Source organism: Mauremys mutica, chromosome 10, assembly GCF_020497125.1.
Source record: "Mauremys mutica isolate MM-2020 ecotype Southern chromosome 10, ASM2049712v1, whole genome shotgun sequence".
In the NCBI taxonomy this organism is placed as follows: Eukaryota; Metazoa; Chordata; order Testudines; family Geoemydidae; genus Mauremys; species Mauremys mutica.
The window spans coordinates 73,443,213-73,456,761 of record NC_059081.1 but is presented as its reverse complement, the minus strand read 5'-3'; the positions used below and the strand labels follow the sequence as shown (position 1 = coordinate 73,456,761).

The 13,549-nt window shown below is 43.7% G+C and overlaps 1 long non-coding RNA gene across 1 annotated transcript; it reads left to right on the top strand.

Moving 5' to 3' along the window:
* Positions 1–907: 907 nt before the first annotated feature.
* Positions 908–13,326, top strand: LOC123378798. Its single transcript, XR_006582735.1, has 6 exons — positions 908–917; positions 7,059–7,079; positions 8,029–8,049; positions 9,099–9,119; positions 10,038–10,064; positions 13,171–13,326. It is a non-coding gene; the product is annotated as an uncharacterized LOC123378798 (long non-coding RNA).
* Positions 13,327–13,549: the final 223 nt, after the last annotated feature.

Sequence of the window (13,549 nt, the reverse complement as noted above, 5' to 3'; positions counted from 1 at the left end):
GGTGCAGGCAGGGGGTGCAATGGGGGGTGGCAGGGCAGGGGCTGCAGGCAGGGGGGGTGCAATGCGGGGTGGCAGGGGCAGGGGGTGCAGACAGGGGGTGCAATGGGGGGGTGGCAGGGCAGGGGCTGCAGGCAGGGGGTGCAATGGGGGGGTGACAGGGCAGGGGGTGCAGGCAGGGGGCAGGGTGACAGGGCCTGGCGGCGGCAGGGGGTGCAGGCAGGGGGAGCGGGGGAGGGGTGCAGACACACACACAGGGGGAGCAGCCCGAGCAGCAGGAGGCAGCCGGGCACCCACCAGGCAGCAGCAGCAGCAGGAGCCCCAGGGCCAGAGGTCCGAGGAGCAGCAGCAGCAACAGGCCAGGAGGCAGCTCACATGCCTCCCGCAGCGCAGCATGGCGCTCCCTGGCGGCCGGGAGGAGGAATTACACCGTTCCCAGCCAGAGCCCATCAAAGCTTCCCTCGCAGGGAAGCCACTTAACAACGGTTCTAAAACCGCTTCTAAATTTAACAAACCGGTTCGTGTGAACCAGTGCGAACCGGCTCCAGCTCACCCCTGTGTAGATCTGCTCTTCCTGTTCTACAAAGAAAAATATGACCAGAGGCCCTGACCCTGCAGACACCGGATCTGCACTGCTGTGCATTGTCCCCTGGACATCAACAGTAATTCCGGTGCCCAGGCTACAGAGACTTAGGCCCCACACTGAGCTTCCTTCTCAAGGTGTTGTCCCGTTGAAGTCGTGGCGCTCAGCGGGGTTACAGTAATCTGCCTGTTAGGCATTGGGGTCAAAGTAATCAATTAGAGGGCTTATGAACGCTGAGCTTGAGAGCCATATGCATTGAAACAAAGCTCGGGATAGGCTTTCATTTACTTATCTATTCTTTCCCTTTGTTTTCAAGGTGAACTCCAAGAAGAAATTAGTAAGTTATGACCTCCTCTGATTGCAATGGTTTGTGTGGAGTTGCATGCTAGGCTGTGTCTACTCTGGCGACTGAACAACAAAACTGTTTTGTCGTTCAGAGGTGTTAACCCTCTTTCCCCCCCGAAAGACAAACGTTTTGCCACAACAAGTGCCAGTGTGAACAGCACATTGTTGGCAGGAGAGAGCGAACGCTGCTCATTGGGGAGTGGAAATATTTTGTCAGCCAAAGAGCTAACCAAACAGCAGCTACGCTGCCCAACTTTTAGCGACAGGTCTTTGCCGACAGTCATGTCGCTAAAAGCTGCGTAGTGTAGACAAAGCCCTAGTGAGCACTGTAGGCTTAATTCACCTGTAGGGATATGGCAGGACACCCCAGGATCTGTGAATACATTTAAAGTCTGGGATTTTCAAAAGCACCTAAGGCAGTTAGGCACTCACTTGCCACTGAATGACAATGAAACTTGGGTCCCTTCAAACCTGGAAAATCCAAGCTCGGATCACAGCACCTAGCAAAATGTTGAGAAGTTGAGTACACCAGGTCCGGGCCTGCCAGGGACTCCATCACACCAGGGAAGCCTGCAGCTTGGGAGATCCAATTGCTTTTTAGTCTAGACATCAAAGGGGCCCACAGAGTAGGATTTCTTCTAGTCTTCTGCCTCATCCACATCATTATTAATTATTGTTATAAAAATGCTGGAATGTGTTGCCCAAGTTGTAATCTTCGGCATAAGGTGTAACAGCTGGGGTGGGGGGGGTTCTTTTCTTTTCTTTTCTTTTTTTGGGGGGGGAGTGTAAATTCACTGAAATATGTTTTTCAGGTCCCTGAAACTATTTGCAAATTTGGGCTGAAATTCACTGAATAATTTCAATGGAAAACACTTAAGAATTCAGAAATGGTAAAATGGTTTGTTTAAAAAATGTGAATTCAAATCAAATTTTACATTTCAAAAGTGTCAATCTGAATTGATATTATGTTTCAAAATAGCAATTCAAATTGATATTCAAAACAGTTTGTTCAACCAAACTGTTTTGTTTTTTTCATGCCTCATTTTGTGAAGGAAAAAACAAACTGAAACAACAAACGTTGGGTGGGGGGGGGGCGATGGTCAGTTTGGCCACTGATCAGAAAAGTCAACAATTCACTGAGTTACACAGCTGCTAACAGCTCTTATTCTGTTAACAAGAAAAATAGAAAAACAAGCCATATCCTCAAATTGTTTAGTAAAGTAAGAGTGGATATTAAGGTCTAGTTTTTCATTCTTTCCACATGTATAACTCCCAGAGTAGTTGTTAGGAGTTTGTAATGCACAAAAAAATGGAAAAAAATTCAGTAACAAGTGAGTAGTAATGCTTTTAAAATAATTTAAGAGCCCGACCCTACACAGGATTACACATGTGAATAATACTCTTCCTGTGCATAAAGATTTGCAAAATTGGGCATATCTAACACATTTCCTGACATGTAAGCATTAGGGGAAACATATACAATGAATACGCGTGAATAATTTTTGTGCTTATAATGAAAACTGTATCTGTAGGCACCTGGACAGGAGCAGGGCATTAATAGCAATTTGTAATCTGTTTTTGCTTTTTTTTTTCTTCTTTCCGTAGGGAAGATTGCAGGCAGAAATGGGTAAGTTAGACTTTTATCCCTCATTTTCCCTTCTGTAAAATAGGTTTCATCTCACATTAAGGATTTTAACTCTGTTCTCCAGCGCCGTCCCCCTCCCTCCCCAAGGTTCACTATGCACTAAGGTCACCAAAAGGCAATGGAAGAAACATGAAAGGGACCAGAAATAAAGTTTCGCAACAGAAACTCTGATTGCTGTTTTTATTGTTCGCTGTAGCATCCAAGTGGATTTATAATAGGCCGGATGCCCCAATTCAGCATAGCACCTAAGCAAGTGTATTAACTTTAGTCTTGTAACACATGCTTGGAAGTGTGTGTTAAGCTTACCAAACTGCTCAAGACAGTTAAGAACCAAAGCAGACTGTGAAGAACTCTTCCAAAAGATCTCACAAAACTTAAGTGATTTGGCAACAAAAGTGGCAAATTGAAATTTAATGTGGATAAATGTAAAGTAATGCACATTGGGAAAAAATAACACCCAAACTATAACATACAATATGATGGGTGGGCTAATTTAGCTACAACGAGTCAAGGAAAAAGAGATCTTGGAGTCATCGTGGACAGATTCTCTGAGGAATAGTCCACAGCAGTGTTGCGGAGGTTTGGGTCAAAAAAAGCAAAAAAACATGGGATGTTTAGGAATCATTAAAAACGGGGATAGAGTAATAAGACTGAGAATATATTATTGCCCTTATATAAATCCAATGGTACGAACCCACATCTCAAAATACCTGAGTACAGATGTGGTCACCTCATCTCAAAAAAGATAATTCCTAGCGCTAGAAGAAGGTTTCAAGAAAAGGGCAACTAAAATGATTAGGGGTTTGGCGAGGGTCCCCCATATGAGGAAAGATTAAAGAGGCTCAAGGACACATTTCAGCTATGGAAAAAGAGGAGACTAAGGGGGGATATGATTAGAGTTTAAAATAAAATCATGAGTGATGTGGAGAAAGTGGATAAGGAAAAGTTATATATTTACATTATTTCCTATAATACAAGGACAAGGGGTTCACCAAATGAAATTAATAGGCAACAGTGTTTAAAAATAAACAAATAAAAGGAAGTTCTTCTTCATGCAGCGCACGAGTCAACCCTGTGGAACTCCCTTACCTGAGGAGGTTGTGAAGGCTAGGGACTATAAACAGGGTTTTAAAGAGAGAACGAAACTGGATAAATTCATAGAGGTTTAAGTCCATTAATGGGCTATTAGCCAGGATGGTAAGGAATGGTGTCTCCCTAGCCTCCTGTTCTGTCAGAGGATGGAGATGGATGGGAGGAGAGAGATCACTTGATCAATTTCTCCCTGGGTTAGGTTCACTCAGCCTCATGGGACACCTGCCATTGGCCACTGTCGGTAGACAGGATACTGGGCCTAGATGGACCTTTGGTCTTGACCCAGTAAACGGCCGTTCTTATGTTCTTATGTAAGATGCTTTTCCTGAATTGGGCCATAATAATGTAAATTGAGTTGTGGCAATACAAGGGACGAGTCTTAAACCCTATTAGATTGGCATTATCAAAAGCACCTGGGACATTGGCCCTAAATTTGCTCTTTAACTCGAAGTCAGTGGTGAAACCTCTCACTAACTTCAGTGGGAACAAGAGCGAGGAAAATAAACTGCCATCAATCTTTATAGTAAAAGCAACAGCACTGATTAAAGACCCCAGAGAATTTGTAGAAATGCAGAACTGGAAGGGACCTCCAAGAGGTTCCTTCTAGTCCTGTCCATTTCCCCCCATCCTGCCTTGGTACAATGTAGGTGGACAGCATACCTAGACCGTCCCTGACCAGTGTTTTTGTCTGACCTGTATCTTAAAAACCCCTCCAGTGATGGAGATTTTCAACACCACTCCCGTAGCTAGAAAAAGCAAATAAATATTGAAGGCTCAAGTCGATAATCAACAAACTATTCGCATTTTAGGATTTGATCCTAGCCTGTCCTTTTGCAACTCTCGATTACCAGTGAAGCCAAGAGGAGATTAGGGTCCTGTGAAGCAGGATTGGCCTGAATCCTTACAAATAATTCAGAAGCGTGTCAACCTTTGAAAGGATTGATCTGTATGTGTAGTGAATCCATAAGGGTAAATGGCAACACGAAAGAAAATGTTAGTACTGATGATCCATTTATACTGGGAATAAATTTAAAAAATGAAAAAAAAAAATCCTTGAAATTTTTATTCACTTTAAAGTTCTTAAAAATAATTTAAAATGAAAATATTAAATGAATGATATAATTTGTATTTGTATTTATTGTTTTTATAATTTTAGTGGAAACAACCTTGACAATATCAGTAAGTTTTATTATTTCCTTCTAATTGAACACATCTAAGTTTTAGGCAGTAAAAGAAAAATCCCAGTGTAATAACAATTGAACCCAGATTAATTGCAAAGACTTAAGAAGCCAATAGTGTAACTTTACGCAATTCCGATTGGATGGGACTACTAACACATGAATAAGTTCTTGCAGGATCAGTGCCTAAATCTGGATGCACTCGGATAAAATATTACAAGCGTCATAATTAATTCTATGTGGATTTCTTTCCTCTCTCTTTTTAGGTGAAACTCCATGAAGAAATTAAGTAAAGTTATATTTCCCCCCAGTCCGACAAAAAGGAGTCTATATATTTGTGGAGGGTGTGTATGGTACTTTCCATTCTACACAATCATTTTATTTTTCTAGTGAATGAACACCTGCAGCTTTAGATTAGACCATTCTGTGGAATGATGTTGATGGTAAAGAAGCAATGTGAGAAAAATGTTTAAGTGACTAGAAGTCAGGGGTACTGACTCAGAATGCTGATACTGAAGAGTTGCAGCAGCACCTGGGCATAGAGAAGTCAGTAAATGGCTCCCTGGCCAGTTCTACACAGACCCCCAGTCCTTAACTGAAAAGTAGAGTAGAGTAGAAGGGTGGAATTTTTCCAAAACCAATTTTATGGTGGGGGGGGGGGGGGGGGAAGGAAATTCAGTGACCATTAAAAATGTTTTTGAGAAATTCATGTTGAATTTTCCCAAATTGTTTGGGTGTAAAGAAAATCCTGAAGAAATTGAAAAACGTTTTGTTTTCCCACATTTTCAAAATGGAAACATTGAGTGTTTTTGAATTCAAAGTGACTTTTTTGTTTTGAAAGATGCCTTTATTTTTTTAAAAAGATGCTTGAAATCAGAACGCAAACCCGAACGAAACAAGACCATTTTCATTTCAGGTCAGACAAAATATTTTTGGTCAAGCTGGAACTAATTTTTTACTGATCTTTTTATTCACTGAGAGTAACTTCAGTAACAAAATCTTTGTGGATTCAACCTGAAATGCACCACCTCCTTATGCCCCGCCAATTATTGTGGAATTGCTGAGATCCTGAAAAACATGTTATTCACCCCAGCTTTTAGATTGACAGCAGCCTATGGGCTATTCTAATCCATACCCACCATGGCTGCAGCTAAATATAAATCCTTGTCCACACAGCCAGAGGTTTAACCAGCAGGCACTGCTTTCTAGCCACAACCGCACCACCTCCTTATTTGTTTTGTTGCAATGGTCCCATTGGCGGTGGGGCTTGCGAGAGAGTGGTTGTGCAGAAGTCAGGCCATGCTAAAGTTCACAAATCTCTGCTAGAGACTTGCCTGTGCTGGAGGGAAGACGTCAGCTGCTTCCTGGCTCTTATTGAAACCCCACTCACATGGACATGAAGGCTCTAGATTGCATGACGAAATGTCCTCCCGTACCTCCAGCCATATCAGCATTAGCCTCCAGAGTGCTATGATATTGTTTATTTTGGAGTAACTGTGGTCCAGTTTGTGCCCTGACCCACTATAGAAAGGAAGGATGTGGACAAATTTGGAGAGAGGTCCAGGCGGGAGGGCAACAAAAAATGATCGAGGAGCTGGGGCCCCACATGATCTATGAGGAGATGCTGAGGGGAACTGGGCCTTTGTTTAGTCTGTAGAAGAGAAGAGTGGAGGTGGATTTGATAGCAGCCATTCAAGTATCCTGAAGCCGGGTTTCCAAAAGGAGGATGGAGCTCGCTCGGCTGTTGTCCAGTGGGTAGCAAGAAGTGTGCTACAACTATTGGTAAGAAGAGAGAGGCAACACATGGAGCCAGAAGGAGGGGAAAGGGTAAAATGGAGAGATGTCCCAGTTTAGAAGAACAGTTAAACGCAATCCATATTAAGGATAAGGAAAAGTAGAAAGGCTAAAAGACTGGAGTTATAGACCCGAATGAATATTACCTGTTCAAGTGGTTGTTAGTGGTTACCATTCTAGGGCCTACTCTTGCAATCTCTGCACACCTCAGACTCCCAGAAGCAGAACAGGTCCCCACTTCTAGAAACAGTTCAAACCTGTAAACCTTAGAATTTTTATTTTCACTTGTAGCCAGAAAATCCACAATATGGACAGAAATGTAATTAACGATTATCTAGACAATATAAAATGGAGAATATAAATCTTTGTTCATTGAAAAAACTCTTACATAGTTTTGTATTTATTTCTGTTTGCTTTATTTTAGGGGCACATCTTGAAAATATTAGTAAGTTCAATTTTTATCCCAATCTAACCTCTCCATTGAAGTTGTACACAGTTAAATTGTTGTTGTTTTTAATTAAAGGAATAATGTCAATTTGAAAATCAAATGCACGAACTTTGGCCGCTATTCAGACGGCACAGCAGGTCAGTCATTTGCAGGATTGGGGTGTTTGTAACAAATCGTTGTCTATAAAATGGTACGTCAGAATAAAAATAGACTTTGATAATAATGTTACGGTCTGTCCTTTCATTCCTTGCACACATGCCACTCCCAGTGCAATCAAAGGGTGATGGGCTGGGAGGAATAGTAATCAAAGTATTCTGAATTTTGATTTTTTCATCATCATCATTTTTATTTCCAATGACCAAAAAGGGGCAGGGAAAATGTCAACCAAATTGTCACATTGCCCTCCCCCCCAAACACAGACTATTTTCTCACCAGCTCTAACAATTAATAATCAGACCTAAAGACACCTTGCGCTGCAAAACTGTAAATCTTAAAAAAAGTATATTGGAGCCCTGAGCCGACACATTCTTAAACTTATGCTTCATTTTCAGCACACAGATGGTCTTGCTGAAGTCAATGGGAGTACTCGCATGCTTAACATTGCGTACGAGCATCACTCTTTATCAAACCCAGTGGTGAATGTGTTACAGGCCTGCCTGCATGCTGCTCTACATACAATATGAGTCTGCTACAGACCCTTGCTAAATCTACAGCAATTTGGTCTTTTTTTTTAGCTCTGGAAGTCCCCACTTAAATCCCTGGTGAATCAGCCAAGATGGCGGCCTTCACACTTGCATATGGTTAACTTTAAGTATGTGATTACTTCCACTGAAATAAATCAAGGCCTATGTACGTGAGCTGAATGACTATAATGAAAAGTGATCTATACATTTCCATATATGCTAAGAGAATTTTTAATTGCCTTTTCCCTTTCTTTTTATTTAAGGTGAACTGAATGAAAAAATTAGTAAGTTATATTTTCTCATTTCTGTGTGGATTGCATCTTCTCATGACATTGTCCATCTACTTTTCTCCCCTGACAGGAACTGCAGGCTGAATTCAAACACAGCACAGGGCCGGCTCCAGATCCCCAGCGCGCCAAGCGCGCACTTGGGACGACGTCCCGCGGGAGGGCGGCAGGCGCGCTCCGGTGGACCTCCCGCAGATGTGCATGCGGAGGGTCCGCTGGTCCCGCGGCTCCGGTCGAGCATCCGCAGGCATACCTGCGGTAGGCCCAACAGAGCCACGGGACCAGTGGACCCTCTGCAGGCACGTCTGGCAGGAGGTCCACCGGAGCCGTGGGACCGGCGACCGCCAGAGCGCCCCCTGCGGCATGCCGCCCTGCTTGGGGCGGCGCAACTCCTAGAGCCGCCCCTGAACACACAACAAATGATTTTGTCACCAAGAAAGATTGTGAGATAGTGATTAAAACTGAGAGTATTGAATAGATATGCTGGTCCACATTCTCAGCCACCTAATGAAACTGTGACACAGACGGTCTGAGTTTTGACAAGCTCTAGTCTGGTGGTATTGTAGTACTTCCTGTGGAATCACAGAAATGTACTGGAACGCTGCGAGTAACAACTCCAAGACACACACGCAGGGCTTGACTTTGTACTAGGGTCCCAGATCAGATACAACAATATAGTAACATACGAGACAACAATTTAACAGGAGATAAAAATACAAGACTATCTGTTGGTAAGGAGTTTGTCTACAGTGATCATCACATTAGCATAAATTCACTGCCTACAACCCCGTCCCACCCGGTGTAGTGGTTGTGTATAGGATGTGGCCTTTAACCCCACCTAGGGCTAGAATAATTGATACTGGAAGATTTCAGAGGTGCCTTATCCATGGTTTGGAAGGGAATCATTCCCCAAGACTGATTAAAAAGTCTTGGCATGAGATGGTTTTGATGAAGGGGTTGGGCTTAATTTAATCTTGGGAGAAAAGCTCTTCCATAACATCTTTATTTCTGATTTTTTAATTATTATTACTATTATTATTATTTAGGTGGACTTCAAAGAGAACTTGGTAAGCGTTTCCCTCCCCCTCCCTTTTTCTGTGTAGATTGCCACGGACTCGCAGGGGCGAAAGAAAATGCAGGCCTGTTATTTACCAGGCTGCACGTGGCAACAGAGTATATTGGTAAGGGATGCAAGGAGAGTGTGGGTTACGATGCAAACTGCAGACACACACACACACACACTAAACTTAATCAATTTAAAAGTTTTATTGGGGATAATTACAAGGGGTAAGGGAGCAGTGGATGATTAGCTAATAGAGTTAATGAAACTTAAAACACACAGTGACTAAAATATCTACTAACAAACAATATTTATAAACAAAGATTCAGCATTTAGTAATAACTGATACTTACAAATACAAACCAACGCATAACGACCGGCAAACGTAGAAGCTCTGTTTGATAAACGTGAGCTGAGAGATCCGCTTCGAGGTGATCAGGCTCGGTTACGGGCATACAAAGGATACACGGGTATTCACAGGATACTCGGGTATACACAGGATTCGTTTTTCTTTCTCCTCTCCCTGCCTTCACATGGCATGCAGGCCATAAAGTACCCACTATGACATCATAGAAGTGTCATAGGGGACGGGGCCCAAAACCTGTTTGTGTTCGTTTCTGATTGGCACAAGCGAAGTTAACACCATGTAGGGGAGCAGGTGCCTTAAAGTCTGGCTTCGCCCCCAAAAGGTGAGGAAATGCATATTGGTTTAGAGTGCGTACAACACTGAATGACAAAAGAAGAGGCCAGGGCAATACCGGTATGGGCAAGTTTTTCAGGATGCAGACAGGAACTCATCTCAACAGTAAGCGTTTCCCTCCCCCTCCCTTTTTCTGTAATGCATCCTTTTTTATTAATCAGATTCATCTTAACAATGAACTTATTCACATGAGTGCTCACCTTCATTTGATTTGCTTGGTTTCAGAATGGAGAAAAGCCCTAGTTTGTCCAAGTAAGTAAAGTTTGTATTTAGCTAATGTCCAAATTTCACTTTCTGGAGAGATCCTTGCTCCCTTTCTTTGTAGAAATAGTTTAAAACAACACAAAACACAAATAGGAAATAATGCAATAGTTTCTCTGGTTGAAATTTGAATGGTGAAGGTGGTTCCCCAAGTGAGCTGTATTGCTGGGGAATCTTCCTTTGGGAACAGGGAGAGGAGTGAATTAATATTTTTCTGGATAATACATGCTCAGGTAGTACTTGAATGGGATGCTGTCCTGATGTTATTCTGTGCACATTCATAGGGGAAGGACAGCCCAGTGGCTAGCGTGTTAGCCTAGAATTCTGAAGGCCTCAGTTCAGATCCCTTCTCCTGTGTGACATTGGGCAAATCACTTAGTTTCTCTTTTGCCAGAAGCTGGGAATGGGTGACAGAGGATGGGTCACTTGATGATTGCCCGTTCTGTTCATTCCCTCTGGGGCACCTGGAGTTGTCAGAAAACAGGATACTGGGTCAAACAATATATGCCATTCAACCCAAAACAAACACATTTTAAAATTTTTGGTTGACCCAAAATTATTATTTTTTATTTATTTTTGGTGTAAACCTAAAACTCAGTTATTTGCACAGTTCTGGGAGAAGAAGCCAAAGATGCACAAAACTTCCCACACCGGTTTCACCTGCTGCTCTATGGGTCTGCTCTTATATACATCCAGTGCTTAATGTGTAATGAAAGAGGTTCCGGGGCTCAAGCGTTTTTCCTACATTCATAATTGATGAAGCAAGCCCAGAGGTACCAGGTCTACAAACTGCCAAGCCTAGAGATGCCGGGGTGCAATGCTGGCATGCCCTGGCACAAATTTAAGCACTGAACACATCCCCTTCCCCACACAGACCTCCTTATTCCTGATGTACGATTTGATAGGAATTTTTATTGTCAGCTATTCTAGTGATCAGGCTATACTGGGAGTTTTGTCTTCAGAGGAAAAGACGACTTTGTCAGTTTTTGTTAAAGTTTGATTCTATAGCAGTTTCCTCTCCTCTGCTGAAAACAGGAGATGATCTTCTCCTTCCTCCTTAGATAATGTCGTGAGGAGACCTGGGTGAAAAATGGATATTTCAGTTCGTTGGCAATTTCAAAAAAATGAAGACAAATTTGTTTTGGGTCAGGCCAGAAACGAAAATTTTTAGAAAGTTTAAATCATATTTTTAACAAAATGTTTTATTTTGAGCATTATACACTTTTTTTTTGCTTTTTTAAAAATAAAAATGAAATGAAAAATTGTTCCCAACCAAAAAAATCAAAATATTTCATTTTTAAAAAGTCAAAACAAAATATTCTGATTTTTTTTGAATATTTTTATTTGTCTTAAACAAATAATTTGGCAAAATTGACATGGATTTGGCAAATGTTTGTGTTGTTGAATCTGCATTTTTCACCAACAAAAGTTTTGGCCTAACAATGTTACCAACTCTAGTTGTGAGAGCGACCCATTGTGTTTTATTCCACTTTAACCACTGTTTGTGCTAAAATCTCTCTCTGCTTCTTCAGACTGTCCTAACGCCCTTTCCTGGTGGCTCACCTCACTCTAGAGAGATGGCCTCTTGGCTGGTAGCCCTTTCTACCTGGCCTTCATTATTCCCCATGGAGCTGAAATTAGGGGTCTATCAAACCATGCTATGGTGTGACCTGACTTTAAATATTAGGAAGGAGGAGCACAGCAGGGGTTCTGTTCATGAAAAAGAAATGGGAATAAAATCTGCTGGGGCTCCCCAGCGTTCCTGGGTCTCTGATCCCCTCTCTGGGGAGAGGCATCTGCAGGAGAGGAAAGATTCTGCATCTCAGACCTGGCTCAGATGGCCTTTCGCTTGTGTTACTGACCTGTTCCTGCTCGGGTTTGTGACTCTGTCCTGCACTCTGCTGAGGGGGGATATGATTGTTCTTTATAAATAGATCAGAGGGATAAATATCAGAGAGGGAGAAGAATTATTTAAGCTTAGTACCAATGTGGAAACAAGAACAAATGGATATAAACTGGACACTAGGAAGTTTAGACTTGAAATTAGATGAAGGTTTCTAACCATCAGAGGAGTGAAGTTCTGGAACAGCCTTCCAAGGGCAGTAGTGGGGGCAAAAGACATATCTGGCTTCAAGGCTAAGCTTGATAAGTTTATGGAGGGGATGGTATGATGGGATCAGGGCCGGCTCCAGAAGGAGGGTTGAGCGCAGCCCCTGGCTAGGGTGACCAGACAGCAAATGTGAAAAATTGGGACGGGGGTGGGGGTAATAGGAGCCTGTATAAGAAAAAGACCCCAAAATCGAGACTGTCGCTATAAAATCAGGACATCTGGTCACCCTACCCCTGGCCCATGTCCTCATCCCCTGGGTCCCCACCAGGGCAGGTGGAGGGTCTGCAGCTCCCCACGGCTGCCCGCATGGCTCTTACCCTGACCCAGATCCAGCTTCCAGCCTGGCCTGGGGACAGGGCCTCAGGGGCCAAAGAATCATAGAATAGAATCATAGAATCTCAGGGTTGGAAGGGACCTCAGGAGGTCATCTAGTCCAACCCCCTGCTCAAAGCAGGACCAAACCCAACTAAATCATCCCAGCCAGGGCTTTGTCAAGCCTGACCTTAAAAACCTCTAAGGAAGGAGATTCCACTACCTCCCTAGGTAACCCATTCCAGTGCTTCACCACCCTACTAGTGAAAAAGTTTTTCCTAATATCCAGCCTAAACCTCCCCCTCTGCAACTTGAGACCATTACTCCTTGTTCTGTCATTTTCTACCACTGAGAACAGTCTAAATCCAAGAGCTGCAACCAGGCCATGGTAAGAGACACCTGGGCAGCTGCTGTGGAGAGCCACAGACCCTCCATCAGCCCTGGATGGGGGGTCATCTGGGGGGCAGGGACATGGGCCAGGGGCTGCTCTCGCCCCGCACCCCACCCCACGGCTCCCCACAGCTGCACAGGTTCCCCGGTCAGGCTCCAGCTTCTGGGCCTTTGGGGGAGGAGAAGGAGCAGGGGGCAAGGCCCGTGGGGAGTGGGAGGGCCAGTCCCTCATTCCTGCACCTCTGGCTCTGCCTTTAGCATCATGATTCTCTCTTTCCACTGCAGCGAATGTGACCCTGGATCCAAACACAGCAAATGCCCAGCTCATCGTGTCTGAGGATCGGAAAAGCGTGAGGCGTGGAATTGCACGGCAGAAGGTGCTGGACAATCCTGAGCGATTCCATTCTTTCTGTTTGCTGGGCTCTGAGAGGTTCAGCTCAGGGAGACATTACTGGGAGGTGGAGGTGGGAGATGGAGGGTTTTGGGCTGTGGGTGTTGCCAGAGAGTCTATGAGGAGGAAGGGAGGGATCAGATTTAACCCTGAGCAGGGGATCTGGGCTGTAGAGTGGTGTGGGGATCAGTACCGGGCTCTCACCTCCCCAGAAACTTCCATGCCCCTGAGTGAGAGACCTAGGAAGATTGGGGTTTATCTGGACTATGAAGC